This window comes from Petromyzon marinus, chromosome 33 (genome assembly GCF_048934315.1).
Source record: "Petromyzon marinus isolate PM22_M1 ecotype Great Lakes invasive population chromosome 33, UKy_Petmar_22M1.pri1.0, whole genome shotgun sequence".
In the NCBI taxonomy this organism is placed as follows: Eukaryota; Metazoa; Chordata; class Hyperoartia; order Petromyzontiformes; family Petromyzontidae; genus Petromyzon; species Petromyzon marinus.
In genome coordinates this window covers 14,906,294-14,919,799 of record NC_133699.1, presented here as the reverse complement: position 1 = coordinate 14,919,799, position 13,506 = coordinate 14,906,294, and positions in this window count along the sequence as shown.

Here is a 13,506-nt window from a genome sequence, read left to right as displayed (position 1 = left end):
GCACGCAGTGCGGGGTCATGGAGGTGATTTGACCATACTTCACCAGGCTGGTTAGTCCGGGTTGGTAAAGGCGGGGGCGTACATGTGAGAGCATATAGGTACAGTAGAACCGTGGATGTTGTTGTACTGCCCCTCCAGCCCACCACGTAGCCCCACAGCCTATAGCACCTGATGCCTACCCGAGCATCATCCAGCCTCAGCCCTGCTCAGCTGCCGAGATCGAGCTTATTCTGGGTGATTGGTTCACATAGCCTTCAGTATTGGTTTATCAGTATTATTATTATTAATATCAGCACGTGCTGATATACAAATCTGGATATTAAAAAGTTGTTCTTTTTCCCAACTATGAAGCAGCAATGATACCCCATCGGCGAACGGCAGTCAGTCCGTTTTGGTGTCTGTATCAGAACATCAGCAGCAGCAGGCAGCAGCAGCAGGCAGCAGCAGCAGCAAGCCGATGTGTAACATCTCCTTCGTAAAGAGACAATGAAAGAGACAAGCCACAGCAGTGCGATTGTGGCCATGCAACCCAAATGATTGACCGTAGAATAAAGCCACTGTGGTAGTCTGCGCTCCTTCAACGGAGAAGGAGGAACAACAAAACGACGCAAACTCTCGGCTCCAGGGGCCTTCTCATCGTGGCCAGCAGCAGCAGACCTTGACATGGGCACCTGGCTCCTGAAGAACCCAGCAGCAGCAGGAGCTACTGCTGCTCCAGCTGCCACGGGCGAGGAGGGGAGCGGTGTCCGTGAGGCGCCTCGCCCCCAGCAGCCCGGACCCGGCTGCTAGCGCCGAGAATCCTTGGCCACGTGAATACTCAGCCACGAGCCCTCGTCCTACAACAGCCTTCCCTAAAGTATTAAAGCTTTCGTGACTGCATAAAATTACTCATTGGTTTTTTCGGTAAAGTCACGTTTGTAGAAATACAATAAAATTATATTAAAACAAAAAACAATCACGACGTTTCGATCACAACGCAAGCGATCTTCATCAGGTGTCAAGAACAAATCACGGAGGTAAATACAACAAAAAGATGAGAGACGAGAATTCAACAAACCTGAAAAAACATTATGTGAAGCACATCCAGTCAGGCCAACAACACAGTTAGACACTTCCTGGCGAATTTCAGAAGAGTGTTAAATTTCGTGTTCAACCTTTGGATTGCACATACCAGCATGGATAGAATGAAAAATACGAGGTACACGGTCAGTAGAAATACATATACAAGTCCACCAAGAGGTAAGGAGGGAGGAAAGATGGACAGGGAGGCAGAGAGAGAGGGGGGGGGGATGAACAGAAGAAGCTCAAATAAGAAATACGGTTGGAGGGGGGGAGGGGCCAGAGCGAGAGCGGCAGCTTCTGTTCATCCCTCCATCCCCCCCCCCTCTCTCTCTCTGCCTCCCTGTCCATCTTTCCTCCCATCTTACCTCTTGGTGGACTTGTATATGTATTTCTACTGACCGTGTACCTCGTATTTTTCATTCTATCCATGCTGGTATGTGCAATCCAAAGGTTGAACACGAAATTTAACACTCTTCTGAAATTCGTGGTCCGCCAGGAAGTGTCTGTGTTGTTGGCCTGACTGGATGTGCTTCACATAATGTTTTTTCAGGTTTGTTGAATTCTCGTCTCTCATATTTTTGTCGTATTTACCTCCGTGATTTGTTCTTGACACCTGATGAAGATCGCTTGCGTTGTGATCGAAACGTCGTGATTGGTTTTTTTAAAATATAATTTTATTGCATTTCTACAAACGTGACTTTACCGAAAAAACCAATGAGTAACAGCCTTCCCTGTTGTGTTAATGCATTTCATTGTTTGGTGTGCACATGTTTAATACTGTTATGTAATCTTCATATTTATTTATAAATACTATTTTTTGTTTATTATATCCTGATCGCGATTGCTTGTGTGCGACTTGTACACAATCATTATCGCACGTAATCTTGCCTTGTGAGTAAAAAAAAACTAATCGTAATACATGAGCAGAGATCTGTGTAATGTGTCACGTCCTGCTGATGAGGCCCACGCCACGCTTCCACAGCCACTGGCGAGCGGGCCCGGCGACCCAGACAATGCCCCTGGGCTGCTCCGGTTGGAGGATCGTGGCACGGGTTCGCGTCTCTACCCCCCACCCACCCCATCGTACCCCCTCCCCCACGCCCCTCCCGTTTCCTTTCCATGAACGCGGAGGGGATGGAGGTGAGGGGACGGGGCGGGGGGGGCCTGAGGCGGATCTTGAGACTTCCCAGGGGGGGGGGGGTCTAGAAACGTCACGCTTTCTAAACAGGGACCCACAGCAATAAACACGACAAGTAAAGACTTACAACTTTCTCTCCTAAATATCAATACAATTCTCATTGCCGGGGTCTCATTAGCCGGGGCCGATGAATCGCCAGCCCCCCTCCATTGGGGAGCTTTCAATCCACTCTTGGGATTTCAGTGATTTTCCACGTTTTCATTTTAGTTCTAGAGGCCGTCCATAATGACGTCACGCGATTTTGGACGATTTTTGACCCCCCACCCCCTCGTCGCACGGCGTCACAAAAAGTCAGACCCCCCCCCTCAAATATGACGTCACAAAGCTCTGTCCCCCCTCCCAAAATAAAACATGCTTCAAATTGCTTTAAACTATTGTCATTGTAGTGCGTATTTAATGTGGTGCTGCACTCTGATGTTGTAGGAGAAAACATTTATTAAATAATTAAGTAGAACGTATCGTCTATATTTATTTAAAATTGCGCATTTTGATGTGACGTCACATTTCTCACCCCCCTCATCACACATCGTCACAAATGTCTGACCCCCCCCCCCTTCCCCCCTAGGTGCGTGACGTCATTTATGGACGGCCCCATAGATACACGGCCGTGGAGGTGACGTCAGAGAGGGCCATCCTCAGTGAGCGCGCGTTTGGTGGCCGCGATTCTGGGCCCGGCCCGGGTAGACGCGAGCGGCTGCCCCCCTCCCTCCCGCGGCCCCGAGCCCCTGAGCTCGGGGGGGTGTGGGGGGGGCATCGCTTCCCTACGGTCGTGGGAAACGCAGCACAACAACAATAACAATGCCCATGAGTTGTGTTCGAGAGAGCCGCCCTCCTTCACGCCGTGGCGACTCGGAGGGCTTTGCACCGCCCAACTCGACTCGGCACTTGTATTTTTTTTAAAGTAACCAACCCAGTGGCAGCTGTCCCTGTGCGGCAGAGGGTGCCTCGGACACGTGGCCTGCGAGCGAGCGTGCGTGCGTCAGTAGGGGGCGATGATTGCTGCTGCTGCTGCTGGGCGTGATCCCCACCAAATCAGTGACCGTGTCAATGAAGAGCCGCCCGTTGCATCCCGGTGTGTTCAGGTGAACATCGTCACCGGTGTGTTCAGGTGAACATCGTCACCGGTGTGTTCAGGTGAACATCGTCACCGGTGTGTTCAGGGGAACATCGTCACCGGTGTGTTCAGGTGAACATCGTCACCGGTGTGTTCAGGTGAACATCGTCACCGGTGTGTTCAGGGGAACATCGTCACCGGTGTGTTCAGGTGAACATCGTCACCGGTGTGTTCAGGTGAACATCGTCACCGGTGTGTTCAGGAGAACATCGTCACCGGTGTGTTCAGGTGAACATCGTCACCGGTGTGTTCAGGTGAACATCGTCACCGGTGTGTTCAGGTGAACATCGTCACCGGTGTGTTCAGGTGAACATCATCACCGGTGTGTTCAGGTGAACATCGTCACCGGTGTGTTCAGGTGAACATCGTCACCGGTGTGTTCAGGAGAACATCGTCACCGGTGTGTTCAGGTGAACATCGTCACCGGTGTGTTCAGGTGAACATCGTTACCGGTGTGTTCAGGTGAACATCGTCACCGGTGTGTTCAGGTGAACATCATCACCGGTGTGTTCAGGTGAACATCGTCACCGGTGTGTTCAGGTGAACATCGTCGCCGGTGTGTTCAGGTGAACATCGTCACCGGTGTGTTCAGGTGAACATCGTCACCGGTGTGTTCAGGTGAACATCGTCACCGGTGGATTGGGAGAGTGGGGTGGGTGGGGGGATGGGATGGTGACTGTCTGTGTAGAGTGGGTTGGTGATGTCGATCGTTGATTGTCCAACATTCGTCAGCTTTAACAAATGCTACTAAAAGCGCTGATCAGCAAAGCTCACCCACCGGTGATTAAACAGATATTTCCCTATACAGTTCATATATTAAACACAGTACTGCAGTAGCATTACAGTAATGCCTCTATGTACGTCTCCTACAACTCTTACGTCGTTTCACAAATACGCCGCTACGACCTCATTTGTATCGTCTCAACCCGCGCTTACGTCGCTGGCAGCATCGTCCCGTCCTCTTCTCGTTATCCGTCGCCTCTCACCCCCCTTCGCCACCACCACCATCAACCCACGACTACTACGACACCGTGAATCGCTTGCCATTGACGTCGTTTCGAGATTCGCCGTCGCACCCTTCAGAAACGCATCCCCGACGCAAACCGAGACATGACTGTGCCACTCTCACCGTGTACAGAATGTCGGGGACAGTGATGGCTTTGGGAGGCCTTGGCCTTCTTTCAGCAGTGGGCAGACAATCACTGAGGATAACGATGACGAAGATGATTATGATCAGAATTGCATTACCCACGGATCCTGCAGATGTATACGGGTTATCAGTAAACATGCGTACGGTGGTGCAAATGCGAATGCAGTATACAAGTCCCACTATGAGATCTATTCGTTCTTGCAGTTTGGTCACTGACTCTTACAAACAAAAATATTAAGTTCCCATCCTGTATAGCCATTTAACGAACTGTTGGGACAGTTGCTGTTAACGAGCGCCTATGAATGCCGGCACGGCATCTTTCAGCACACTCTCACACACAAAGACAAAGACCCCCCGTATAGCCTTTAAACAAACGACTTGGACAAGTGCTGGTAGCGAGTAGCACCTATGAAATTCCGTCCGGTGCGCGTTCACACACCTCCCAAAACTTAATCACACTGTCCTTGACCATTTGAGGAAACAGGAATAGGAGCCGTTGTGTAGTGCCGTTACAACTACAAGGTCCACTGAGCCACAAATGATAGCTCAACGAAGTGGCTTATCATATTGAAATGTATAGCAGCCAAATATTCTAAACGCACGCTTATTCTAAACGTGGAGGGGTAAACCAGAGGACCCGGAGAAAAATCAACGCGACCACGGTTGGCTACATACGGTGCGAAATACATTCAACATACATACATACAACATGCAAACTCCAAATATACAGCAGGCGTCAGGGTCGAGATCGAACCCACGACCTCCTGTATACCAGGCGAGGTAGTTAACATCTCGCCACCGCAGACCCACAACCTCCTGGAGGGGTAAACCAGAGGACCCGGAGAAAAATCAACGCGACCACGGTTGGCTACATACGGTGCGAAATACATTCAACATACATACATACAACATGCAAACTCCAAATATACAGCAGGCGTCAGGGTCGAGATCGAACCCACGACCTCCTGTATACCAGGCGAGGTAGTTAACATCTCGCCACCGCAGACCCACAACTTCCTGCATACCAGGCGAGGTAGTTAACATCTATCCGAGCCACCGTGGCGCCCCGTAACAGTCGCGAGTGTTGTGGTGGTGGCGGTGGTGGTGGTGTGAGAAGTTCCGCCGTGTGCTCTGCCCCGCCACCGGGAGCCCACTGCTCGCTTACCACAGCCACGCAGAGGAGCCGTCGTCAACATCCGTCGGAGGCTAACCACGCGAGACGTTGAGACTAGTGTTTGCGAAATGCTGGACATCCGTGAAATTCTGGCCATCTGTAAAAAAAGAGCTTCATAGCTCATCGGATTCCTCCAGGATAATAAAATCCGCACAAACCATGGCAGATGCGGATACCTGATGGACAAATGGACAATGAGAAACTCTCCAGTAATGTGCGACTGTGGTCATCCAGAACAGAGCGTACAACGTGTGACGACGCAATCCACCGATCCACAAATACGAAGGAGACATCACAGCGACACACTCCGCTGCTCCTGACCACCTAAACGTGACATTGTAGTCGTTGCTTTGCATCTACATCAGCAGCCGTGGGAAATAAGAGAAGGGCCAAATAACGATTCTGATTCCGAATCATCATCAGAAGACTGCGTATTGAGAATCCTGCCGTGGTTACGTCCCGTGCTGTGCCCGTGGCTCTCTGCGGATGCGCATGCGGGCACGGGTAGACGGCCCGGCCAGCAGGGATAGCTCCAAGGTGGCCGCATAAAGGATTTAAGGTGGCGTGATGAATGGAGCTGCGGTGGGTGTCGCCTTACAGGGCGGCGTGTCGGGTTCGTCTGAGCCGGTATCCCTCCCACCATTGTCCCGTTGTGTCCCATTATCAAAGCCACCCTCCTGGGTCATCGCTGCCGCGCGTGTTGACTGCGAACCCGCCGCACAAAGCGACGCCGTGCGCGCGGGGCCCGCGGGAGTGTTCCCGGTCGCACGGGCGAGCGGATTGGAGGCGCGCCGCGGCTCTCACGCCGGGCCCTTTCACCGGGTTCGCCACGGCGCGGAGACGGCAGCGGAGCGGACGTTAAAGACCGCGTGAGGCTAATCCATTGCGTGGCAGTAGCATCGCCCAAATTCCATAATTAGAAGTAAAAATCGAGTTCAATAACTCATCATGTACAGCTCTTGGTTAATGGATGAGGTCTCCTTGTGCCGTGTACATTATGGGAGAGGGGTTGGCCATGCTTCGTTCCGCTGGTCAGTGCGTGTTGGTGAAGTGGGAGACTCAGCACTGGTTTAGATACCACGCGTTATTGACGTTAGCCGTGGCTGGGAATCAAAACTCGGGTCGCCGGGGTCAATAGTGATGTGCGCTAACCACCGTGCCACCGCTCACTGCCGTAATTGACTTGAAAACTGACGCGCATGTAATGAAGCTGAATGGCACCTGAGTTGGCTTCGTGGAAAACATTGACGTTACCTGTGACCAGAACCACGATATCGATGGAGGAGTACCAATAATAGCTCTAGCTTTCACGAATCACAGATTTACCCATTGCTTCCTGTCGTCTATTTAACGAACCTTATATCCACCATTATTACATCCATATTAACATTATTAATTCTGTGTAAAACGCCTTCGATAAGGCGCTACATGAATTATATCAAGATAAGATAGCTTAACAACGACGAATCTGCACGCGGAACAAGACAGCGGCAGACGTTACGCAGCCACCGCCTATTCCCACCGCAGTCATCGCACCGTGAAATCCCCCATGGGTTTTCATTCATTTCGCTCAAGTCGCGTGTTTTTGTCGAAGCCGACTTCACATAGACGTCGGTCCATTGCAGTCAGCGAACGGTGAAGCGAGTTGATACACCGCGTGACGAACGAGGTGATTTATTTAACCGCGCGAGGGGTCACTGGCGCGCGCCTCCTGCCAGAGGAGATCCGGGCGACTGTCGTTCACTCGTAAATGTTTCACAAATACGATTAATTTTTTATTTGGAATTGCGAGTCGCGGCGCAGAGTGTCTACTAACATAAATAAGAGGGACACGTCTCCTTCCCGTATTTGTCTCGCTACGTGACAGCAACAACAATTTATTTTTTAACACATCCCATCAGCCGCATGAACTTCCGGCAGTGGCCGCGGTTGGCGATGTCGCGACCTCAGCGTGGCCCCTGGCGTGCCGAGTTCCCCCGCTCCAGGCTCAACTCCTACCCAAACAGAACCCGGCGACGTTTTGGGATAAAATATGAATAAAAGAAAACAGAGGAAATCAAATCAATACAACGATTACATCACGACCCAAAACCGTGGGACTGACGCGTTTGTCTGGGGGTCAGAAGTTTGTTTGTCTTGAAGAAAATAGTAATAATGATTCATACAGTTGCCGTTACAAAGGACAAGCGAAGTCCAAATCTGATGCAGGATTCCTCTGCCTCATCCTCCCCCTCCCTGTGACCGCGTGCCCACTCGGGCAAGTTTGGTTCTAAACGTATCTCGTATGACAGAATCGTCAGCCTGCATGTTGATAAATTATCATGTTTTATATCGCAACACTCCATGGGTTGGCACAATCCACGCGCCTCTCGTGTGCGCTCCTGGAATTGTTAAAAAGCACCGTGAGATGAATGCGGCCTGGGGAGCTTTGAAGGCCATGGCCGCCCTAACCCCCAATCTGACGTGCGGTACAACACCGCAGCGCTGCATAGACTCATCCCACCAGAGACTCTGCTCATCATCCCACCAGAGACTCTGCTCATCATCCCACCAGAGACTCTGCTCATCACCCCACCAGAGACTCTGCTCATCATCCCACCAGAGACTCTGCTCATCACCCCACCAGAGACTCTGCTCATCATCCCACCAGAAACTCTGCTCGTCATCCCACCAGAGACTCTGCTCATCATCCCACCAGAGACTCTGCTCATCATCCCACCAGAGACTCTGCTCGTCATCCCACCAGAAACTCTGCTCGTCATCCCACCAGAAACTCTTCTCATCATCCCACCAGAGACTCTGCTCGTCATCCCACCAGAAACTATTCTCATCATCCCACCAGAGACTCTGCTCATCATCCCACCATAGACTCTGCTCATCATCCCACCAGAGACTCTGCTCATCATCCCACCAGAGACTCTGCTCATCATCCCACCAGAGACTCTGCTCATCATCCCACCAGAGACTCTGCTCGTCATCCCACCAGAGACTCTGCTCATCATCTCACCAGAGACTCTGCTCATCACCCCACCAGAGACTCTGCTCATCACCCCACCACAGACTCTGCTCATCATCCCACCAGGAACTCTTGTCATCATCCCACCAGAGACTCTGCTAATCATCCCACCAGAGACTCTGCTCATCATCAAATCAGAGACTCTGCTCATCATCTCACCAGAGACTCTGCTCATCATCCAATCAGAGATTGAGTTTGAAATCTGGAAGGATCAGGTGCAGCGTGCTTTTTTATTTCCCTTCTCATCTTGGCAAGTGGTTTATTATTGTCATTGTTATTAAATGGTGTCAACACTTGCATCGAGCACAATGAAGAAGTCGCTGATTTCCCACGGTTGCGTTGTACAGACGGATCTCACCACACTTGTTGACTTGTTTTTTTTTCCAAGGACAATTTATCTCAGCCGAGACAACGGCTCTCAAGTTCATCTTCACGTGCAGGGGATCGTGAACGCGCTGAATGCAGCGAATCGTATCCACACTCCAAGGTCCCATTGATAATCACGCTTCAGGGTCCCGATTCCATTCCAGAAATCAAACACAATACATATATTTACATTGTGGTGGATGTAGCGGCTTCCAGTGGCTGGAGCTCCCAATTGAATCCACTACAAAACAGGAGGCCATTAAAACAACGTTAACGCTCGCGACGCAACGCACGTGGTCAGGACGAGCTAAGGGAACGATGTCACCCCGCGACTCGAATCACCGCCGATAGATGACGAGTCGACCGCGCGGAAAAGACGTCATCGACACACGAGCCAATAGGCGACTTCGAGGAGCAGTGACGCCACAGTGAGCGATGGGGCAGTAGGGAGGGTGAGTGGTGGCTGGCGAGCGGCTGGGCACGTGGCGCAGGTGGCTTATCGTGCGGACGATGCCGGCCGCGTCGTCTCGCCTTACAGCCGAGACGCGGTCGCGCGGCAGGGGGGGGGGGGGGGAGGGAGACAACGTCGCTGCATTATTAATTCCGCGGGAGAATGTCGCGCTTGCCGAGTCGTTTTGTCTCACCGTGTCGATTATAATTGACTTTCTCCCGCTGTAGCACGCCACGCGTGTGGATAGCCGCACCCGCTCGAGAGTGGCGGAACCGCGGCTCCACGCGGCTCGCTCCGGCCACGCGTCTGCTCGTGGCCCACTAGGGTCACGGCGCCCAGAGAGCGGGTCCGCTCCGAAGTGAAACCCGTCTCAAAGACGAGCTTCTGACGTGCGCTTCGCCTTATTTTGGGTAAAAACGACGTTGAGTACAGAGCTATCGCGGGAGGACTCGCCCTGTCCGTCACCCGACGACGCCGTAGGAGCTGTCGGGTCTGCATAACGCTCCACCTACCAGCGGCCAAAATCTGTAAGCTTTGACTGGAACATGTAGGGCAAGTTGTGATGATACAGGTTTCCAGTGTAAGTTAATATCAGCCTCATTCACGTCTAATGATTTATCTGCAATTTACCCTCAAGATGTCGAACCCGTCACGGCAGATAAGATGAGGCCTCGTGTACCAATGGATGCGGCTCAAATCACCCGGCTATTTGTGACGCTGTGGGTAACGACCGAGTCTCTAGGCGGGGGCCCAACCTTGCCCTCCCCCCCCACCCACCCCCCCCCCCCCCCCCCCTGGAAGACGTTCGTGAGAGCAATCGCTCAGAGAACGTGTGAGCGATCAGCGATTGGTGAATTACGGTACACGGTGGAAATGTCTGCCAGTGGCGTGCGTCAGATCCAGCGTGTCATGGTGCTGAGTGCGAATGGGCGAATGGCTCACTGACGCCACTTGCAAGGCTGTTGGGACACTCGGCAATGTTTCACAATTTGCTGGCAGGTCATTCCGCATATTTGGATTCGCATGGTAGCCACAGAGGCGGCTGTGGTTACCAGCAGTTGTAATAATAAAGCAAGGATTTACCCCTTTCCTACGTGGCTGCTATAGATTGCCACGTGATAAGCCACTTCGTTGAGCTATTTGTGGCCAGATCGCTTATGAAAAATAAGCTAATAGCTAAGTGGGCCTTACCTGGTAAGATACAAAATATAGTTTTATTTGTATAGATTTTTAAAGTGATTTGTTTACCTTTCCTATACGTTGCACTCATATCGTAGGTTTTTTTTGCTTGTTGTAACGTCCTGACCCGCCCATACTGGACACCTGTGAAAGGGAGCTTTACAGCTCATCGGATTCTTCCAGGATAACTAAATATTCTGATTCTGTAACGGGTGTGTGTGAACGAGCGAACAAGCATTGAATAACAGCGCGCTGCATCTTACACATTGCAGATATGCAAGTGTGCCGTCGTTTCTATCACGTGAAATGTCTTCCACCCAGCGGCAAACACAAACCCAATGATTACAATCAATTACGAAGATCGCGCCTCATGTATTTACATTTATATATTTGTTTCAAACTATTGAAATCACACTGACCTGGTTTAAAAACGGCGCGGTCACTTGAACAGCATCCACGCTGCAGAGTTAATTCAAGTGTTTAAGCAGCTGGTGGATTTAAAAATGCGCGGGCGAGCGAAATTGATGAAGGAGCGGCCTCGGTGCTGAGTGCAGAGCGCAGTGCGTGGGGGGCCGCTCCCCCCCCCCCCCCCCCCCGCGTCACGGCTCCAGGCTCGAGTTTCTGGGCCGCTCACTCGAGCACGGCCGGGGGCGTTTCCTCGACGCGTTCGCGCCCCTCGTAAACCCTCCTGGGTTGCTGAACAGTGCCCGCGAGGTCGACGACAGTCGAGAAGGTGGGTGCCCGAGCGGGTCTGCAACCAAGTGAACTTCGATGAAGTTCAAGGCAAGGCCGCTACGAGGTCTCGGAACAAATCAATTCCTGCCACACGAACACAGACGGCCTCTTTCTCCGGACAGGTGGCAACCGACCGCACCCTGCTACGTTAAGCGGCCGTAGGTGACAGCTGCCACTGCTGCCGTGAGGTCAGCTGACTGCCTCGCATTGTTCCACCTGCACGGGGTGTGTGTGGTGTGTGTCGGTTTGTGTTGGCTTTGTGTGTGTTGTGTGTGTGTTGTGTGTGTGTTGTGTGTGCTGTGTGTATGTTGTGTGTGTTGTTTGTGTGTGTTGTGTGTGTGTTGTGTGCGTGTTGTGTGTGCTGTGTGTGTTGTGTGTGTGTTGTGTGTGTGCTGTGTGTATGTTGTGTGTGTTGTTTGTGTGTGTTGTGTGTGCTGTGTGTGTGTTGTGTGTGTGTTGCGTGTGCTGTGTGTATGTTGTGTGTGTTGTTTGTGTGTGTGTTGTGTGTGTGTGCTGTGTGTATGTTGTGTGTGGTGTTTGTGTGTGTGTTTTGTGTGTGTGTGTTGTGTGTGTGTGCTGTGTGTATGTTGTGTGTGTGTTGTTTGTGTGTTGTGTGTATATGTGGTGTCTGTGTCGGTTTGTGTGTGTGGTGTGTGTGGGCTTGTGTGTGTGTGTGTAATGTGTGTGGTGTGTAGTGTGTGTGTGTGTAGTGTGTGTCGGTGTGTGTGGTGTGTGTGTTGGTTTGTGTGTGGTGTGTGTCGGTTTGTTCGTAATACACACAACGCAGAGCGTTCCGAATGTTTAGAGGAACGCATCGCGATGTTGTCCGTGTCACGGGGTGAGGCCTCGGTGCCGGCATTAAGTCAAAGTGCACGAGCAGTGCGGGGGTTCTCATCTCAGCCAACAGTGGACATTCCACATTCCCTCGACGGGGGGGGGGGCAACTCGTCCAGTAGGACGACCGCCGCTGTTACTGCCTCGACAAAGCGGTGAACGTTTCATAAAAAAAACTCACTCGGGTGGGTCCCCTCCGACGTTTGAACTTCACGACCTTCAAAATTGTGAGTCCAGCTGTGGCCGCGCCTTGCCACTGCAGTCGTGGCTAACGATCAGTGTTGGTAGTCACGCTACTGCGGTTTCACCCTCACCTCTGCGGTGGGTAATAGTCACACCGTGAGAGCTACAATCGGAATGTCGCGAATTCATATACCCGCTGGGAGTTGACTCAGCCCATCATCCGTCCGGGGTCGATAAACCGAGTGCCACTTTGTGGGGATATAAACAGTGCTATGGCTTAAAGATAGACTGCACCCCCACCACCAAGCCACCCACAGGAATGTGGAATTTTCCATCGCTGGCTCGGAGCTGTAATCAAGAGATGATGAGCACCGCGTGAATGTCCATCTGAGCCGCAGGACATCACTCTGACTTTGACTGTGAAAGGCTGCAACCTCGACTCGACTGGGCTCATTCAGCCACACGCTGCCTTCTCCCTCTGGGTGCCCCTCTCATTAGCCCGGTGCAACGCCGCCGCCGCCGACCATCGCGGGCTTAGATCGCGACGCCGCGCTTTGTTGTACCGTGGTGATTGCAACAAAAACTTGCCTATTTCGAGCGAGTCTTGGGGGGCGTCGTTTTTAATGTCCTTGAGATGCGAGTGGCCCACGGAATCTTCAGTGGCCAAAATAAAAAATAAAACGAGCAGCTGCAGCGATCCAGCGGCCACGAGGGCCGCCGCTTGGTAACAGTCACTCATCCCCGATATCAGTCACTCATCCCCGATATCAGTCACTCATCCCTGATATCAGTCACTCATCCCCGATATCAGTCCCTCATCCCAGATATCAGTAACTCATCCCTGATATCAGTCACTCATCCCTGATATCAGTCACTCATCGCCGATATCAGTCACTCATCCCCGATATCAGTCACTCATCCCTGATATCAGTCACTCATCCCAGATATCAGTCACTCATCCCCGATATCAGTCACTCATCCCCAATATCAGTCACTCATCCCCAATATCAGTCACTCATCCCAGATATCAGTCACTCATCCCTG